This window comes from Scyliorhinus canicula, chromosome 8 (genome assembly GCF_902713615.1).
Source record: "Scyliorhinus canicula chromosome 8, sScyCan1.1, whole genome shotgun sequence".
In the NCBI taxonomy this organism is placed as follows: domain Eukaryota; kingdom Metazoa; phylum Chordata; class Chondrichthyes; order Carcharhiniformes; family Scyliorhinidae; genus Scyliorhinus; species Scyliorhinus canicula.
This window is the reverse complement of record NC_052153.1, coordinates 17,071,563-17,088,579: the sequence shown is the minus strand read 5'-3', so window position 1 is coordinate 17,088,579 and position 17,017 is coordinate 17,071,563.

Here is a 17,017-nt window from a genome sequence, read left to right as displayed (position 1 = left end):
TTTGGAGAGGAACTTGTAAGTGGTGATATTCCCATGCATCTGCTTCCTTTGCCCTTCTATGTGGTGGAGTTCATGGGTCTGGAAGGCGATGCTGACACGCCTTGGTGATTTTGAAGATTTCTTATCTCTCCATAGAGGATTAAGTTTAATTCCACCGCGCTGTTATTTCTCAATGGTGCCACATTTGATTTGCTCCTTACATTGTTGACTATTTCTTCACCCAGCCACCTCCCCCACCCCTTGAGAAGTGCCCCTCAATTTTCCCCAGAGTTGGTGACCCTGGAGGAGTCTCCACAGAAGAGGCAGCAGAAAATGATCAGGAGGCTGGTGTTTAAACATCAGAGGAAATGGAATGGGCGAGGGAGGTTCACGAGACAAATTTTTAAAATATGCGGAAGATTTGTTTAGTTTCTCAATCATAACCTATAGAATGTGGCACTGGTATCCTCCTGGGTTGTTTTGATGCCTAATTATATCGGTTAATGCCCAATGATCGCTTCTGCATGTGAATGGTTGCTTCGCGTATTTAACAAGCAAGCTGTGAGTGTTTGAATGATCTGCAATCAATATTCATTCCAAATTAGGCCATTTGACGTCAGATTATCTCTGATCACTTGCGAGCTTTCTTAAATGCTGAATTGAAGGCAGATCTTTCAGGTGGGGGCAACTTCATCAGTGCAGCACTCCCTCAGTACTGCCATTGGAGAATTTGCCTAGATTTCTGTGCTCAAGCGTCTGCTGTGGGACTTGAACCCAGAAAGGTCTGACTCAGGGGCAAGAGTGTTACCCACTGAACTGTTACAGCAAGAATGTCCTTCGAAGATCCAATGCATGTGACACCACACTGCAGGTCTCCATTATCATATCAGCCCATCTAGCATACATACTGAGTATCATTATTGAATGTACTGATATCTTGCGTTCCTCTCACAGCAACCCCGAGGACCCCACATTAAGCTCTGAGGAAGACATTGAAACTGTACCAGGTCACACCGTCTCCCGAAACCAGACACCAGGCCAGATGCTCACACATCAGTGTGCATTAGATCATTAGCTCTGCAGGTACAGCACAGTGGTGAGGGCACTTCATCCTTGCATATACTGAGGAGGAGGCAGAGGCAGAGAGGTCCCAGGGTGCTGACAGTGGGAGCATCGCTTTAGACCTGGACTGTGCTGAGTTTGAGGCTCTGATGAGCGTCTGGAGCTGTCCATCAGGCAGCAGATGCTGGCTGGCTAGTGGTATGTGCGAGGAGATCTGGCGGAGATCCAAGAAGGTCAGCGTGCCATCTTTGTCATGGAAGCGTCCATGTGGAGCATGAGCTCTGCATTGACGCTTACCACCAAGTGAACTGGGTCCTCCATTGAGAGAGTGGCAACTCTCGTGGAGAGGCAGCTCCAGGAACAGAATCAGGGGTCACGCTCAGATCTGCAATCCAGCAGACTGGCTGTGTCCAAACGCACCTCACGCTGGCCGACAAGCTGCCTGCCATCCCTGTGGGCTCCTCTCATGCTGCTCCAGATGAGGGCAGCAGCTCCTCTGCCCCTCAGCCAGTGACCACCACATTAGCTGGTGCTGCAACTACTGAGGAGTGCAGTGGGGTTGGACTACCCTCCCAAGTGGAGGCTCTGCTGGCAAGAGGACAGTCGCCAGGGTCATCATGGTCAACAGGCAGCAAAGTCCACAGGCTGCCCTCATCTGGACATTGATCTCCTGAATGCCTATCTGAAGCTTTGTAGGATTTAGGCATCCCTGGTGTCTCTGAATCTTCCTGTCATCTGCCTCGATGTCCTCTCCCTGTCCCTCCACAGGCTCTCCTTCAGATGCATCACTGGTGTTATTCTCCCTGGCCTGTGGACCTGCCTCACTTTCCTCAGCCTCCACTGGGTCCCTGGCAGAATGGTCTAAGCATCGGAAGAGCATCTTGAGCAGCCTGAAGGTCTTCTCCAATGCGGCTCTTGTGGAGGCATAACTCCTGTTGTATCCTCGGCCTCAATGGGTGCAGCAATGGGGTCATGGGCCACCTTTACAAGAAACATCCCTTGTCACCCAGGGTCCATCCATCCAATCATCCAGGAGCTGTGAACAGTGAAGATATCTGTGACTACTGCAAGACGTAAGCATTGGGGAAGCTGCCAGGGTAACAGGCATAAACTTGGAGAATCAGTGACCTGTGGTCACAGACTATCCGCAGACAAATTGAGTGGAGCCCCTTTCAGTTAACAAAAGTCCCCAGCCCACCTGATGGAGCCTTGATGGCCACATGAGCACAGTCTATTACACCCTGGATGCAGCAGAATCCACCAATCGCTGCTCTTGGGCTCTGTCTGTTTGACTGGCCTCGTCCGTCTGAGAAATGTCTGAAGGTCGCATCAGTCACCAGCCTGATACAGCCGCGTGCAGGTGATTGAGTGACACTGCTCAGATCTCCCATAATACCCTGAATGGAACTGGATGTGTTCAAGTTGGGGGATACTATGTCCTTCACCAGCATGGGATGTCCACCCAAGAGGCTATAGATGATTTGGGATCAGTCATGGAGCACATTGCTGTCACCGTGTCTCCAGAGAGGCGGAATCTCCTTCAGCACTGTATTTCGGTCATCTGGAGGTGGTTAGAGCGCTGCCCATGTATGCTAGTCACTGGGCAGTATTCTCTTTGGCGAACACCCCTGCCTTAGCCTCTCTGCTGGGCCTGCGCCAACTGAGCACATGTTTCTCCTCCTAAAGGTCTCACCCTGCAAATAATCTTATTTTTTATGGCACTCATTAAGCTGAAATACCCGCTGGCCTTTTCACTGCGCAAATATACGCCAATTTCCGCGCCGACCACCATGGAATTGGGTCGTGTTCTTTACAGGCAGCTTGTTTGCTGTGCTTCACTCATCTCCATTTGCAACACGTTGCACCTCAGTCTAGCTTTACATAGAATTTACAGTGCAGAAGGAGGCCATTCAGCCCATCGAGTCTGCACCTGCTCTTGGAAAGAGCACCCTACCCAAGGTCAACACCTCCCCCCATCCCAAGAACCCAGTAACCCCACCCAACACTAAGGGCAATTTTGGACACTAAGGGCAATTTATCATGGCCAATCCACCCAACCTGCACATCTTTGGACTGTGGGAGGAAACCGGAGCACCCGGAGGAAACCCACGCACACACGGGGAGGATGTGCAGACTCCGCACAGACAGTGACCCAAGCCGGAATCGAACCTGGGACCCTGGAGCTGTGAAGCCATTGTGCTGTCCACAAGGCTACCGTGCTTCTTCTGCCTTTGTGTGGTATGGGTTTCCGCTTTGTTCAGAACGCCAAGTCTTGTTCCCAAAGAAATCTGGCTGAAGTGATGTCGTCACAATGCCTCAGAGAATGTAAACGTTGTGATGCACAAAGTGGCGCCATTTTCTGGGCCAGGCAAGGTGGAGCAGACGGCCTTTTTTTTTTCGCGGTCCGATAGTACAATTACGCCAAGAACCTTTCAGAACTCTGAGGGAAAAAAATATTCCATTCACTTTTAGCCAATGGCATGTCGATCAAAAATATCTTCCCCGGTACCTCATGATAGTGGTAAGATGTGCAAAATTTCCCCCCCCCCCCCAACCACCACCCAACCCCGAGTTATAGTCACTCAAATATCAGTTTCAAAACTGGAAGCTTCTTATCTGTCTGATCCTTGAGCTCAGCATGTGTTAAAGATCCAATACATCCACTAAAATGACGTACTGTATTCTGCCTTGATATCTCACTTATTTTTGATGCTGCCGCATAAAACTCAAATCTGATTGAAATTTCCCTAGCTCTTCTGACACTTATCTTCTGGGGACCAGGTTTTCAGCTCATGCATAGCAAATGCGCAAAGAAAAAAAATCTAGCAATGCCGTCTCAATGTGCTCGACTGTCTCAGCACTCTTACTTTCAGCTGCATTTTTAGCAGTTCCTTATCCTGACACCATAAAATGCTAATGTTCATCAATGGAGCAGCTCTATCTGCTTCTGATTCAATCCAATGTTATTCTAATCCTCGCAGGAGTCCGCAATGTTACCTTTGGCACGTGTTCTGTTCCTTTCATCATGTGATTCTGGAGCCTGAGGCCTTCTTCGCGCTCAGAGTTTATGATGCTCGCTGAATACGGTCCACTGTGTAATAGGCACATTCACAAACTGAAAATTTTAAATGTGACGACCAGGCCCCAAGTACATTCAGAAGAGTGGCTGATGGAATTTAACCCTGCAAAGTGTGGGGTGATACACTCTGGAAGTAGTAATATAACAAGGAAATATCCAATGAACGGCATGAGGCTGGGAAGTGCCGAGTGGCAGCACTGTAGCACGGTGGTTAGCACAGTTGCTTCACAGCTCCAGGATCCCCGGTTTGATTCCCAGCTGGGTCACTGTCTGTGCGGAGTATGCATGTTCCCCCCGTGTCTGCGTGGGTTACCTCCGGGTGCTCCAGTTTCCTCCCACAGTCCAAAGATGTGCAGGTTAGGTGGATTGGCCACAGTAAATTGCCCTTCGTGTCCAAAAAAAGGTGAGGTAAGATTACTGGGTTACGGGCATAGGGTGGAGGCGTGGGCTTAAGTAGGGTGCTCTTTCCAAGAGCTGGTACAGACTCGATGGGCCGAATGGTCTCCTTCTGTACTGTAAATTCCATGTAAATTCTATAAAGCAAAGGGACCTTGGCGTGTTTGTCCAGAGATCTCTGAAGGCAGAAGGGCAGATTAATGGGTGGTGAAAAAGGGCATATGGGTCACTTGCCTTTATCAATCAAGGCATAGTTTGCAAAAGCAAGGAGGTCATGTTGGAGTTGTATAGAACTTTGATGAGGCTACAGCTGGAGTACTGTGTACAATTCTGGTTGCCACATTATAGGAAGGATAAGATTGCACTGGAAGGGGTGCAGAGACGATGTTGCTTGGGATGGAACATTTAAGTTATGAAGAGAGTTGGATAGGCTTGGGCTGTTTTCACTGTAACAGAGAAGATTGAGGGGTCACCTGATTGTGATGTACAAGATTATAAAGGGCATGCACAGGGTGGATGGGGAACAGCTGTTCCCCTTAGTATAAGGGCCAGCCACGAGGGGACACAAGTTCAAGGCCAGGGGCAGGAGGTTTCAGGGGGATTTGAGGAAAAAATTAGTTGCCCAGAGGGTGGTGATGTGAATGTGTCCCTAATTCACTTGTCTCTCAGTCCGGAAGAAACGGTCTCGAACACGTCCGCTCTTCAGAATATTCTTTATTGCGATCGGGGCAGTTCTCTAGGTATTCCGGAGAACCACCTCGGAGAGTGCCAAAGTATTGCTCAAAACATCCTTTTTTTATATGTTTTTTAAGGGGCTGTCGCTTACATTCACTTGAGCTTGCCCCATTACAAAGCATAACTTGTTTTTGCCATAGATCCAATACGCGATTAATTTGTTATTGCCATAGTTTTGATACATGATTTTACAGATTTTGAGGTTATCTATTGGCACATGAGTATATAGTAGTCTCAGCATAAACAGCAGGTGTTTAGCCATAGTAGAAGCGGCTCCCACATTTCATATTCCGTCATCCAGCCATCTTCCTTGTTTCTCAAGGCTATTCGGCTAACAGTCATGAGTCAGCTCACGAATTCAATAACAACTCCCCTATTTGTAATTTTTCACTTATGTGTCCCATTAATTCTGGCTTGTTCTAGCTATTAACCCTTGCTTCACATTCTCAGTGATGCGCTGGAATGCACTGCCTGGAAAAGTGGAAGATGCAGGTTGCCTCACATCCTTTAAAATGTACCTAGATAAGCACTTGGCATGTCATAACATTCAAGGCACTGGGCCAAGTGCTGGCAAATGTGATTAGGTAGGCCGGTCAGGTGTTTTTCATGCCCGGTGCAGATTCGATGGGCCAAAGGGCCTCCTCTGTGTTGTATTATTCTGTGATTCTGAGACATTGAAGGTCTTGATCCTCGAGCTGGGCCCAGGGTCACTATATCTGATCAGACATCTACCTCCAATGGTGCCATCCCCATACTTCTTCGATTGGTCCCCAATATGTCCATACTCACGGAGCCCCATTACCCTTTGCCAGTCAGTCAAAGAGCCGTTTCTCCCCCGTCTCCAATGATCTTATAATTAATAGACAAAATTGTTCAGAAATTTAAAAGAAACCCACAATTGATCATTCTTGCTACGATTGTTCTCCCAGGTGCTGTTTGCATCAGTGCCCTGGAGGCAATTCCGCAATTCATGCAGACATTAGGGCAATCCTGGAGCAGCAACAATGATATCTGGGTCCGACAGTTCTCCTCAAATTAATGAGAACTTGGGTGTCCACATTCCTACCTACCCTCAATAATCTTTCACCCCTTTGTTAATCAAGAATCTATCTAGCTCTGCCTTAAAAATATTCAAAGGCTCTGCTCCCAGTGCCTTTTGAGGAAAAGAGTTCCAAAGACTCAAGACGGCCTGAGGGAAGAAAATCCTCCTCATCGCTATCCTAAATTACTGATCCCCTCATTTTCAAACAATGACCCCTAGTTTTAGATTCTTCCACAACAGCCTCTCCACATCCTGCACCTCTGCTGTGTAATCGGCACATCCACCTTTCAAACACCTTCTCCACATCCACCCTGTCAACCCCTCGACACCCCTCAGAATCTCATATGTTACAAACAAGTAACCCGCTGTTAAACTGACTGCAATGTTTAGAAACATCGAGCTATGAATGACAGCTCTTGGACCACATCAAAGACAGTTAAATACTTTCCGCAGAGAAACAGAGGAAATAAGATTACATTTCACGTTGACGTGAATGAAAGATTTACAGATCAAATATCTGAGGGGGTTTAAACGCAGCTGATGTGATTTCCCCTTGCCAGGTATTTACAGGTGCTTTTCTCTCTCTGCCTGAGCCATCGGCAAGTTTTAGAGCGGTGACTTTCTTTTCACTGTCTCTGTCTGACTACTTTCTAGATTGCAGGCAGAGGTCTCTCTTATGGAGGTGTCTCTGCTGGGGGTGGGGGGGGGGGGGGGGGAGGGGGCGCTTCCCTGTGGGGAGTTTCTGGTTGGGGCTATCTTATATGGGTCTCTGGTTGGGGACTCTCTTATGGGAAAGTCTCGAATGGGGGGGGCTGGTTTACGGAGGGGTTTCTGGCGGGGGGTCTCTGTAATTGGGGGGGGTTCTGGTGGGGGTCTGTCTCTAATTGGGGATTCTCTGATGTGGGGGTTTTTGGGGAGGTAAGCATTTAAATTGTGAGAGGAGGGTCTGCTCCGATGGACTTTGATGGCCACTCCCTGTGATGATATGCATAAAGCAAATACATAATGTTATGCACGGCCTCCGGCCACGAGGTGGCAGTATAAACCCATCATGTGACCCTGCGGCTGGGGAGTTGGGCGTAGGTCGTGCTGGAGGATAGATGTATTGTGCAGTTGCTCTACAATAGTTGACTAGTGTTAGTAGTTTATTATTTTATTTATACTAGTTATCTTATCATGCAGTTCAAATCAGAGAATTTACAGTGCAGAAGGAAGCTATTTGGCCAATCGGGCCTGCACTGGCCCTTGGAAAGTGCGCCCTACCTAAGCCCACACCTCCACCCTATCAACTGTGCTAACCACTGTGCGACCATGCTGCCCCTAGTTATTCCATAATAAATTATTTAAACTAGGTGTTCTGCAAATCATCATTCACTTTGGCCAGTCTACAGAACATGACATTCCCTCAAAGAATCATCGGACTCGAAACGTTAGCTCTTTTCTCTCCCTACGGATGCTGCCAGACTTGCTGAGATTTTCCAGCATTGTCCCTTTCGTTTCAGATTCCAGCATCCGCAGTAATTTGCTTTTATATTGGAATCTGAATTATCAGGATGAGTGCAGACATTTTGTGATTGCAGAGATATTTCAAAACTATTGTAACCTGTTACACATGTGTCACCTCTGTATTGCTCTGAGGCAAATCGAACATAATATACATAACATCAACAGGCAGCATGGGATCAAATAGTCACCAAGAAATCTGTTGCAGACATTTGCATGTCTCTATAACTAAACATATTTTCCATTTTAAATAAAAACAGAAAGTTCTGGATCAGCTCAGCAGGTCTGGCAGCATCTGTGGAGAGAGAAATGATTAACAGCCTGAATTTATACAATCCCCTATAGAAAGTTTATATGGTTTCGAAACATTAAGCACAATTGAGCGGACTCAAGTTAAAGTCCATTGAATGGCTTGTTGAGCGGGGAGTTTGTCGGCACCTGAGATCGCTCGTGGTTCGGGGCACCAATTTTAAAGATAGCCCTGATCTTTCTATCCCCCTCAATGTCCTCCCACCATGAACCCAGGACCCCACCACTTCACAAAACTTATTTTTGCCCCCCCCGCCCTCTCGCTCTTCCTCTTATGGGCAAGCCCCCTCCTCCCCAGGCCCAATCACTGGCACCTAGTTACCATGGCACTGTCAACCTGGTTGTTATCTTCGTGCCAGGAGGAGTGTCAGGGTACGACCATGCCCTGTCCCCGACCACCCAGGGGCCTCATTTCCCCAGCAACATTCCCTCCAATTCCCTGAGCTTGTCCAGCATCTTCCGTTTTATTTCAGTCTTCCAGCGTTGGCAGCATTTTTCTTCGTTCGGAGTACTTTTCATTCCAAGAGTCAGGACAAGGTGCCTCAAATAGGACCGCTGCCTCTATTTTAGATTTCAGGATCATTTCCACGTGGTAGCTGAACCTCCCAAGCTGTTTTTGCGTCGATACATCACAAAGGTGCCAGATCAGTTCAACAAGTGAAATAATGCTGCAGTTTTCGTGTCTGACTATTGATTGAAATGATGTTGAATGTACCAGGAAACTGGTCCTTTCTGGCAAAAACAGTTCTTTCATAACTGAGAGGTCAACCATGCAAATGTCACACGGTTTTCAACATTTTGGATAACTTTATTGCCCAGTCGTTTCATAGCAAAGCTGCCACTTTCCTTCTCAATGCTTCAGCTCCAAATGACAAATAGATCAAAGATGAGTGAAGGAGGGAACATTGAATAAATAGGCAGGCACTGAACTGACTAAAATGCAGTGTCATATGTGGATATTCAGCGCATCAAACGTGGAATGTTAATATCCACAGGGTCTTCAGGAAGAAAAACAATGACAATGTGTGTCTCAGAGGTCTTTACCTGGTAATGGAAGTTCCAGTTAGGCTCACAAACAGTTTTCATCCTGAAATGCTAACCGGACGCTCGATATTAAAACTGAATGGTTTTATTACTGGAAAACCCATGAGTAATGCAACAGTGGAAATATAACCGAGCCACCACGTCACAATAGAGGCAAAATGCTCTCTGTTTTTTGATAGGGGAGAGGCTGAACTTATAAGTAGGTGGCATTTTAAAGTAGGGGGAGCAAAATGGGTCTTTGTCACGAGGACAATGTATCAGCGTATGCGTTATGTAAGTGGAGGCATCATCCAGCCTGTTGGAACCAACAATTCTACGGACACGTGCTTGTAGGATTAGAATAGCGGTTTTAATATACTCACAACAGAGCCAGCCTATTAGCCATTGAACTTTCGGTGAACTGGCCGGCTGACCATGTGGCACTGATCTTTTATACAGCAGCTTCCGGGGGAGGAGTCCTGGGCAGAGCCAAGGGAGAAGCCCCGTACAACTCGAGCATTCCCAGAGCTACTCCCCCTGGAGGACAGGTAGTGCAACTGCACTTACAATACAGACACATGTATATACAGATTATAATCCGGTGTGAATCACATTCACCACACAGCCCATGTTTTATGCATGTTGCTCCTTACCAGAACAGAAAGGATAGACTACATTTTCTGTTGGGTACTGTGAGTGCTGGTAGGGTTGCTGCAAAATAGGAGATGGCACAGAGGGGAGGATGGTGGGAAAATTGCACAGGTACCCAATTGCTGCACGTCTGGCCTTCATGCAACATGTGACACCCCGTGCAGTGGGTAGGTGGGCAGACTGGAAGGCGAGCGAATGAAGTCATCACTGAAACAGGCAGGAAGTTCACTGCAGGTTTGAAAGAATCTCAGCGGGCCACAGGTAACGCACATTCAACTTCCCATGAAGCCAGGTGGTCCTGCTCGACACTGGTCTTCAAGGTGTGAAGTGGAAATTTCAGCGAGCTCCCATTTCACGGAGGCTGAAAACTACTGCGGGATTTTCCTGCCCTTTCCGGCGGCAGAATATTTGGCCCTTCCGAAGGGGACCCCCACCCCCGTGGCAGATTTCCAAGCCGCGCGGCCGGCGAGCCAACACACACGGCCATTGACTTTGGCTGAATAGGAAGATCCCAACGGCAGTCAATGGCGAGCTGCCTCTGCTGGAAAACACGCCGTTTGGGTAGGGGATGGGGGAGGGGCAGGGGGCGTGAAAAATCCCGGTCCTGGTATTTAAGCCAAATCAGTAATTTTGTCTCCAACTGAATATTGATAGTTATTTACCAGATTGTTGTACAAGTTATTTTGTTTTGTGAGGTAATTTCACTTCTGGTGCTGTAAACGTAACACCTAACCTGTACCATTGGTGCAATCCTAGATATATCTTTTGAATGAAATGTTAAAGGAATTACTGTTTGTTTCTAACTGAAATAAAGGTGGAATAAAGAGTAATTATAATGGAACAACCAGTTACCCCCCCCCACTCCCCAACCTTTTCCTGTCCAACCATCTACCCATACACAATGGACGAGTACTTGCTTTCGATGTTGAATTGTTCCGCCATCGGCTATCCTCTCAGCACGCTGATTGATCAAAGCCACCGTTGTACAGATGGGGATGGGATTCTTGCAGAAACATTCATTCAGTACTCCGAGGCAGTAGGATTTCTTCTGGAGAGACACTTTAGCCTTTATTAAACTGGGCCTTCAACTCAAAGGTCTACCTTTGAGCCTACATCGCTCATAAAACTCTGAGCCTAGCATCCAACCCAGTTTCCAGCCCACGTTTTAATCTCAATCCTTTGGAGAGTCAATAAGATGACATTCAAAGATTCTCTCGGAAGCATCCAGTGGGGAAAGAAGAGTTCTTGCACTGGATGTTTCAGAGAGAATGTTTGAGAGAGAAAATCAGCAATGCTTCTTCCAGCTTCTGAATTGAAAGTGAAACTAAACAACCCAGCCTGACTGGAGAGAGAGAGAAACATTGCAGAGAAATCAGAACCAATCACCATCGGTTACCGGCAAAGACCAGCATTTCGAGCCAATACATTGCGCCAAGTCACTCAAACTGAGTCATCACTGATCTCGCCACCTCGAATTAAAGGCAAAGTTTCATTAAAGGCACAGGCCCATTAATCGCCCGAGGATAAAAATTGCAATAGCGAGAAAAGATTAAAGAAAGTGAAAAAGTAAGGGATTAAACAGGATTTTTAAAAAGAGGATCCTTGCAATGCCTTATTTAGGAGATGACTTGTCATTTTGTATTGGAACATAATCATACAGTGATATTAGCTAAACTGCAAAAAGCATTGAAAAGGGCAGGAAGCTGGCAGATTCACAGAAAATCATCTTGAAGGAGCTTCAGCACCAGGAGAGGCAGAGAAAGGCATCTAGAAATAGCCATGGCTTCTGCCGTAAGTAACTCTCCAGTTTGAAAGTGCCACGTCTACGGAAGCAGAAGAGAACAAAACAAAGAACAAAGAAAAGTACAGCACAGGAACAGGCCCTTCGGCCCTCCAAGCCCGTGCCAACCATGCTGCCCGACTAAACTACAATCTTCTCCACTTCCTGGGTCCGTATCCCTTTATTCCCACCCTATTCATGTATTTGTCAAGATGCCCCTTAAACGTCACTATCATCCCTGCTTCCACCACCTCCTCCGGCAGCGAGTTCCAGGTACTCACTACCCTCTGTGTAAAAAACTTCCCTCGCCCATCTCCACTAAACCTTGCCCCTCGCACCTTAAACCTATGCTCCCTAGTAATTGACCCCTCTACCCTGGGGAAAAGCCTCTGACTATCCATTCTGTCTATGCCCCTCATAATTTTGTAGACCTCTATTAGGTCGCCCCTTAATCTCCGTCGTTCCAGTGAGAACAAACCGAGTTTATTCAACCGCTCCTCATAGCTAATGCCCTCTATACTAGGCAGCATCCTGGTAAATCTCTTCTGAACCCTCTCTAAAGCCTCCGCATCTTTCTGACAGTGCGGCAACCAGAATTGAACACTATACTCAAAGTGGGGCCTAACTAAGGTTCTATACAGCTGCAACATGACTTACCAATTCTTATACTCAATGCCCCGGCCAATGAAGGCAAGCATGCCTTCTTGACTACCTTCTCCACCTGTGTTTCCCCTTTCAGTGACCTGTGGACCTGTACACCTAGATCTCTCTGACTTTCAATACTCTTGCGGGTTATACCATTCACTGTATATTCCCCACCTGCATTAGACCTTCCAAAATGCATTACCTCACATTTGTCCGGATTAAACTCCATCTGCCATCTCTCCGACCAAGTGCCCAAACGATCTAAATCCTGCTGTATCCTCTGACAGTCATCATCGCTATCCGCAATTCCACCAACCTTTGTGTCGTCTGCAAACTTACTATTCAGACCAGTTACATTTTCCTCCAAATCATTTATATATACTACAAACAGTAGAGGTCCCAGCACTGATCCCTGGGGAACACCACGAGTCACAGCCCTCCAATTAGAAAAAGCACCCTTCCATTGCTACTCCCTGCCTTCTATCACCGAGCCAGTTCTGTATCCACCTGATGCCTTGTGACTTCACCTTTTGTACCAGTCTACCATGAGGGCCCTTTTCAAAGGCCTTACTGAAGTTCATATAGACAACATCCACTGCCCTACCTGCATCAATCATTTTTGTGACCTCTTCGAAAAACTCTATCAAGTCAGTCAGCTCTTCCCTCCCTGTGACCCCAATTCCACCAATCAAGCTCTACTATTGAAGAAAACTCCAGCAATTCAACAGTGGAAGACTGCAGATATAACTCTACAACCTCAAGATCTTCACTTCAGACAATGCAACACTAATCAAAACATACCAAACCTGCACCAAATATGGACTAATAATGATTTACGTCCATACATAAGAACATAAGAACTAGGTGCAGGAGTAGGCCATCTGGCCCCTTGAGCCTGCTCCGCCATTCAATGATATCATGGCTGATCTTTTGTGGACTCAACTCCACTTTCTGGCCTGAACACCATAACCCTTAATACCTTTATTCTTCAAAAAACTATCTATCATTATCTTAAAAACATTTAATGAAGGAGCCTCTACTGCTTCACTGGGCAAGGAATTCCATAGTTTCACAACCCTTTGGGTGAAGAAGTTCCTCCTAAACTCAGTCCTAAACCTACTTCCCCTTATTTTGAGGCTATGCCCCCTAGTTCTGCTTTAACCCGCCAGTGGAAACAACCTGCCCGCATCTATCCTATCTATTCCCTTCATAATTTTATTTGTTTCTATAAGATCCCCCTTCATCCTTCTAAATTCCAACGAGTACAGTCCTAGTCTACTCAACCTCTCCTCGTAATCCAACCCCTTCAGTTCTGGGTTTAACCTAGTGAATCTCCTCTGCATACCCTCCAGTGCCAGTACGTCCTTTCTCAAGTAAGGAGACCAAAACTGAACACAATACTCTAGGTGTGGCCTCACTAAGACCTTATACAATTGCAGCATAACCTCCCTAGTCTTAAACTCCATCCCTCTACCAATGAAGGAAAAAATTCCATTTGCCTTCTTAATCACCTGTTGCACCTGTCAACCAACTTTTTCGACTTATGCACAAACACACCCTGGTCTCTCTGCACAGCAGCATGCTTTAATATTTTATCATATAAATAATAATCCCGTTTGCTGTTATTCCTACCAAAATGGATAACCTCACATTTGTCAACATTGTATTCCACCTGCCAGACCCTAGCCCATTCACTTAACCAATCCAAATCCCTCTGCAGACTTCCAGTATCCTCTCCACTTTTGCTTTACCACTCATCTTAGTGTCGTCTGCAAACTTGGACACGTTGCCCTTGGTCCCCAACTCCAAATCATCTATGTAAATTGTGGGCCCAACACTGATCCCTGAGGGACACCACTAGCTACTGATTGCCAACCAGAGAAACACCCATTAATCCCCACTCTTTGCTTTCTATTAATTAACCAATCCTCTATCCATGCTACTACTTTACCTTAATGCCATGCATCTTTATCTCAAGCAGCAACTTTTTGTGTGGCACCTTGTCAAATGCTTTCTGGAAATCCAGATATACCACATCCATTGCCTCCCCGTTATCTACTGCACTGATAATGTCCTCAAACAATTCCACTAAATTAGTTAGGCATGATCTGCCCTTTATGAACCCATTCTCCGTCTGCCCAATGGGGCAATTTCTATCCAGATGCCTCGCTATTTCTTCCTTGATGATAGATTCCAGCATCTTCCCTACTACCGAAGTTAAGCTCACTGGCCTATAATTACCCGCTCTCTGCCTACCTCCTTTTTTAAACAGTGGTGTCATGTTTGCTAATTTCCAATCCACCGGGACCACCCCAGAGTCTAGTGAATTTTGGTAAATTATCACTAGTGCATTTGCAATTTCCCTAGCCATCTCTTTTAGCACTCTGAGATGCATTCCATCTGGGCCAGGAGACTTGTCTACCTTTAGCCCCATTAGCTTGTCCATCACTACCTCCTTAGTGATAACAATCATCTCAAGGTCCTCACCTGTCATCGCCTCATTTCCATCAGTCACTGGCATGTTATTTGTGTCTTCCACTGTGAAGACCGGCCCAAAAAACCTGTTCAGTTCCTCAGCCATTTCCTCATCTCCCATTATTAAATCTTCCTTCTCATCCTCTAAAGGACCAATATTTACCTTAGCCACTCTTTTTTTGTTTTAGATATTTGGAGAAACTTTCACTATCTGTTTTTATATTCTGAGCAAGTTTACTCTCATAATCTATTTTACTCTTCTTTATAGCTTTTTTAGTAGCTTTCTGTTGCCCCCTAAAGATTTCCCAGTCCTCTAGTCTCCCACCAATCTTTGCCACTTTATATGCTTTTTCCTTCAATTTGATACTCTCCCTTCTTTCCTTAGATATCCACGGTCGATTTTCCCTCTTTCTACCGTCCTTCCTTTTTGTTGGTATAAACCTTTGCTGAGCACTGTGAAAAATCGCTTGGTAGGTTCCCCACTGTTCCTCAACTGTTTCACCATAAAGTCTTTGCTCCCAGTCCATCATACGTATTATATCTTCATTTTATCTTCATTTGTAACTTATCTTCATGTGTGTATGTCTCAGTAACTTTATTTTTTCTGAGGTAATTTCTACTGAAAGAGAGCAAAATAAACTAACCTTTTATTTTTTAAGTAAAAATGTCATTGTTGCTGGAATCTGTTCAATTGACTTTCTCACCCTTCCGGTGGGAAAATGGCTTTTAACCCTCCAAATGGTGGTTTGGAAAATGGCATTGAACCCTCCAAATGGCAGCTGTCACTGCGATATTTCCTGGAACTTAGTTAAAAAATCCTGAAGGAGCGGGTCCCACGATGCCACACCGACAGGCCAGGCTCTGATTGAGCCTCACCCGTCGGCCACGTAAACCCTTTTTAAACCCTGCTGTGGGAGACCAGTCGTAAGTCACGCCGATCTGCCCTCACGCCAACGTGAATGGATGATCTAACGGCGGGGGGGGTGGGAGGAATGTTCTGGTGCAGAGGCCTGATCGTGACGTGCAAACCTATTGCAATGGCGTTCCCAATGTTGAAAGGCGGAATTCCCGTTACGGTTCCTCACGGTAGCATGGTGGTTAGCATCAATGCTTCACAGCTCCAGGGTCCCAGGTTCGATTCCCGGCTGGGTCACTGTCTGTGTGGAGTCTGCACGTCCTCCCCGTGTGTGCGTGGGTTTCCTCCGGGTGCTCCGGTTTCCTCCCACAGTCCAAAGATGTGCGGGTTAGGTGGATTGGCCATGCTAAATTGCCCGTAGTGTAAGGTTAATGGGGGGGATTGTTGGGTTACGGGTATACGGGTTACGTGGGTTTAAGTAGGGTGATCATTGCTCGGCACAACATCGAGGGCCGAAGGGCCTGTTCTGTGCTGTACTGTTCTATGTTCTATGTTCTATCACTGGTGGGGGACGGGGACAATCTCAATTTCCCGAAGGCGGGAAGCACGATTTGGGCCTCTCATGAGATTTTCCACCCCCGTCACCAAATCCACCTGAGAAGAACACAAGCGGAAAATCCTGGCCAACGTTGTTTATGGGTGACTTTGGAGAAAAACCTTTAAAGTGTTCGAGACACTCAAGGAAAGAAAATAGTGCAGCGTTTTGCATCCTGATTCCAGCACCTCCCCCCTCCCCCCCCCCCCCCCCACCACCTTCCATTCGGAGATGAAAATCCAGCCCAGACGATCTGAACTTTGCCAAATTTGGCTGATTGCTGATTGCGAGAGCTTGCTGAGTACCTCTTTTGGCAGCTGTTTCCTGCATCACAACAATGCGTGCACTTCAAAAGAATTGCTAGCCTACAAAAGCACTTTGGAACAACCCAAAGCCATGTAAAGGGCTCCAGAAATGCAAGTTTTTCATTGCAATCTGTAGTTTGTAATTGTCTCTAACAGGTGGCTCCTGCACTGTTCATGTGAGCCAAATATTCAATCGCTTTCCCCGTCAACAAACCGTGACGCAACAGCAGGACGCTGCCTTTTTTACAGACAGACCCATGACAGGATTTTCCAAAGCCATTGGAGGCACATGTGTGGATTCCCAGGCTTCTGTGCACAAATTCACAGCCCCCTTCAGCTGCAAAATTATCAATCCATGAATTCACCTTTGACCTACAAAATGGACAGAGGCAAGTGAACGTTTGCTGCCCATTCAAGAATTATAGTGTCTTTATTGTAAGCAGCTTGTGGACTAAGTAGGGTGCACTTTCAGAGATTCGGTGCAGACTGAATGTGCTGGATGGCCTCCTTCTGCACTGTCGGGCTTCTATGGCACTGTCCTCCCAAAGATGCAGCTAATGATGAGCAAGTGCATTGACGAGG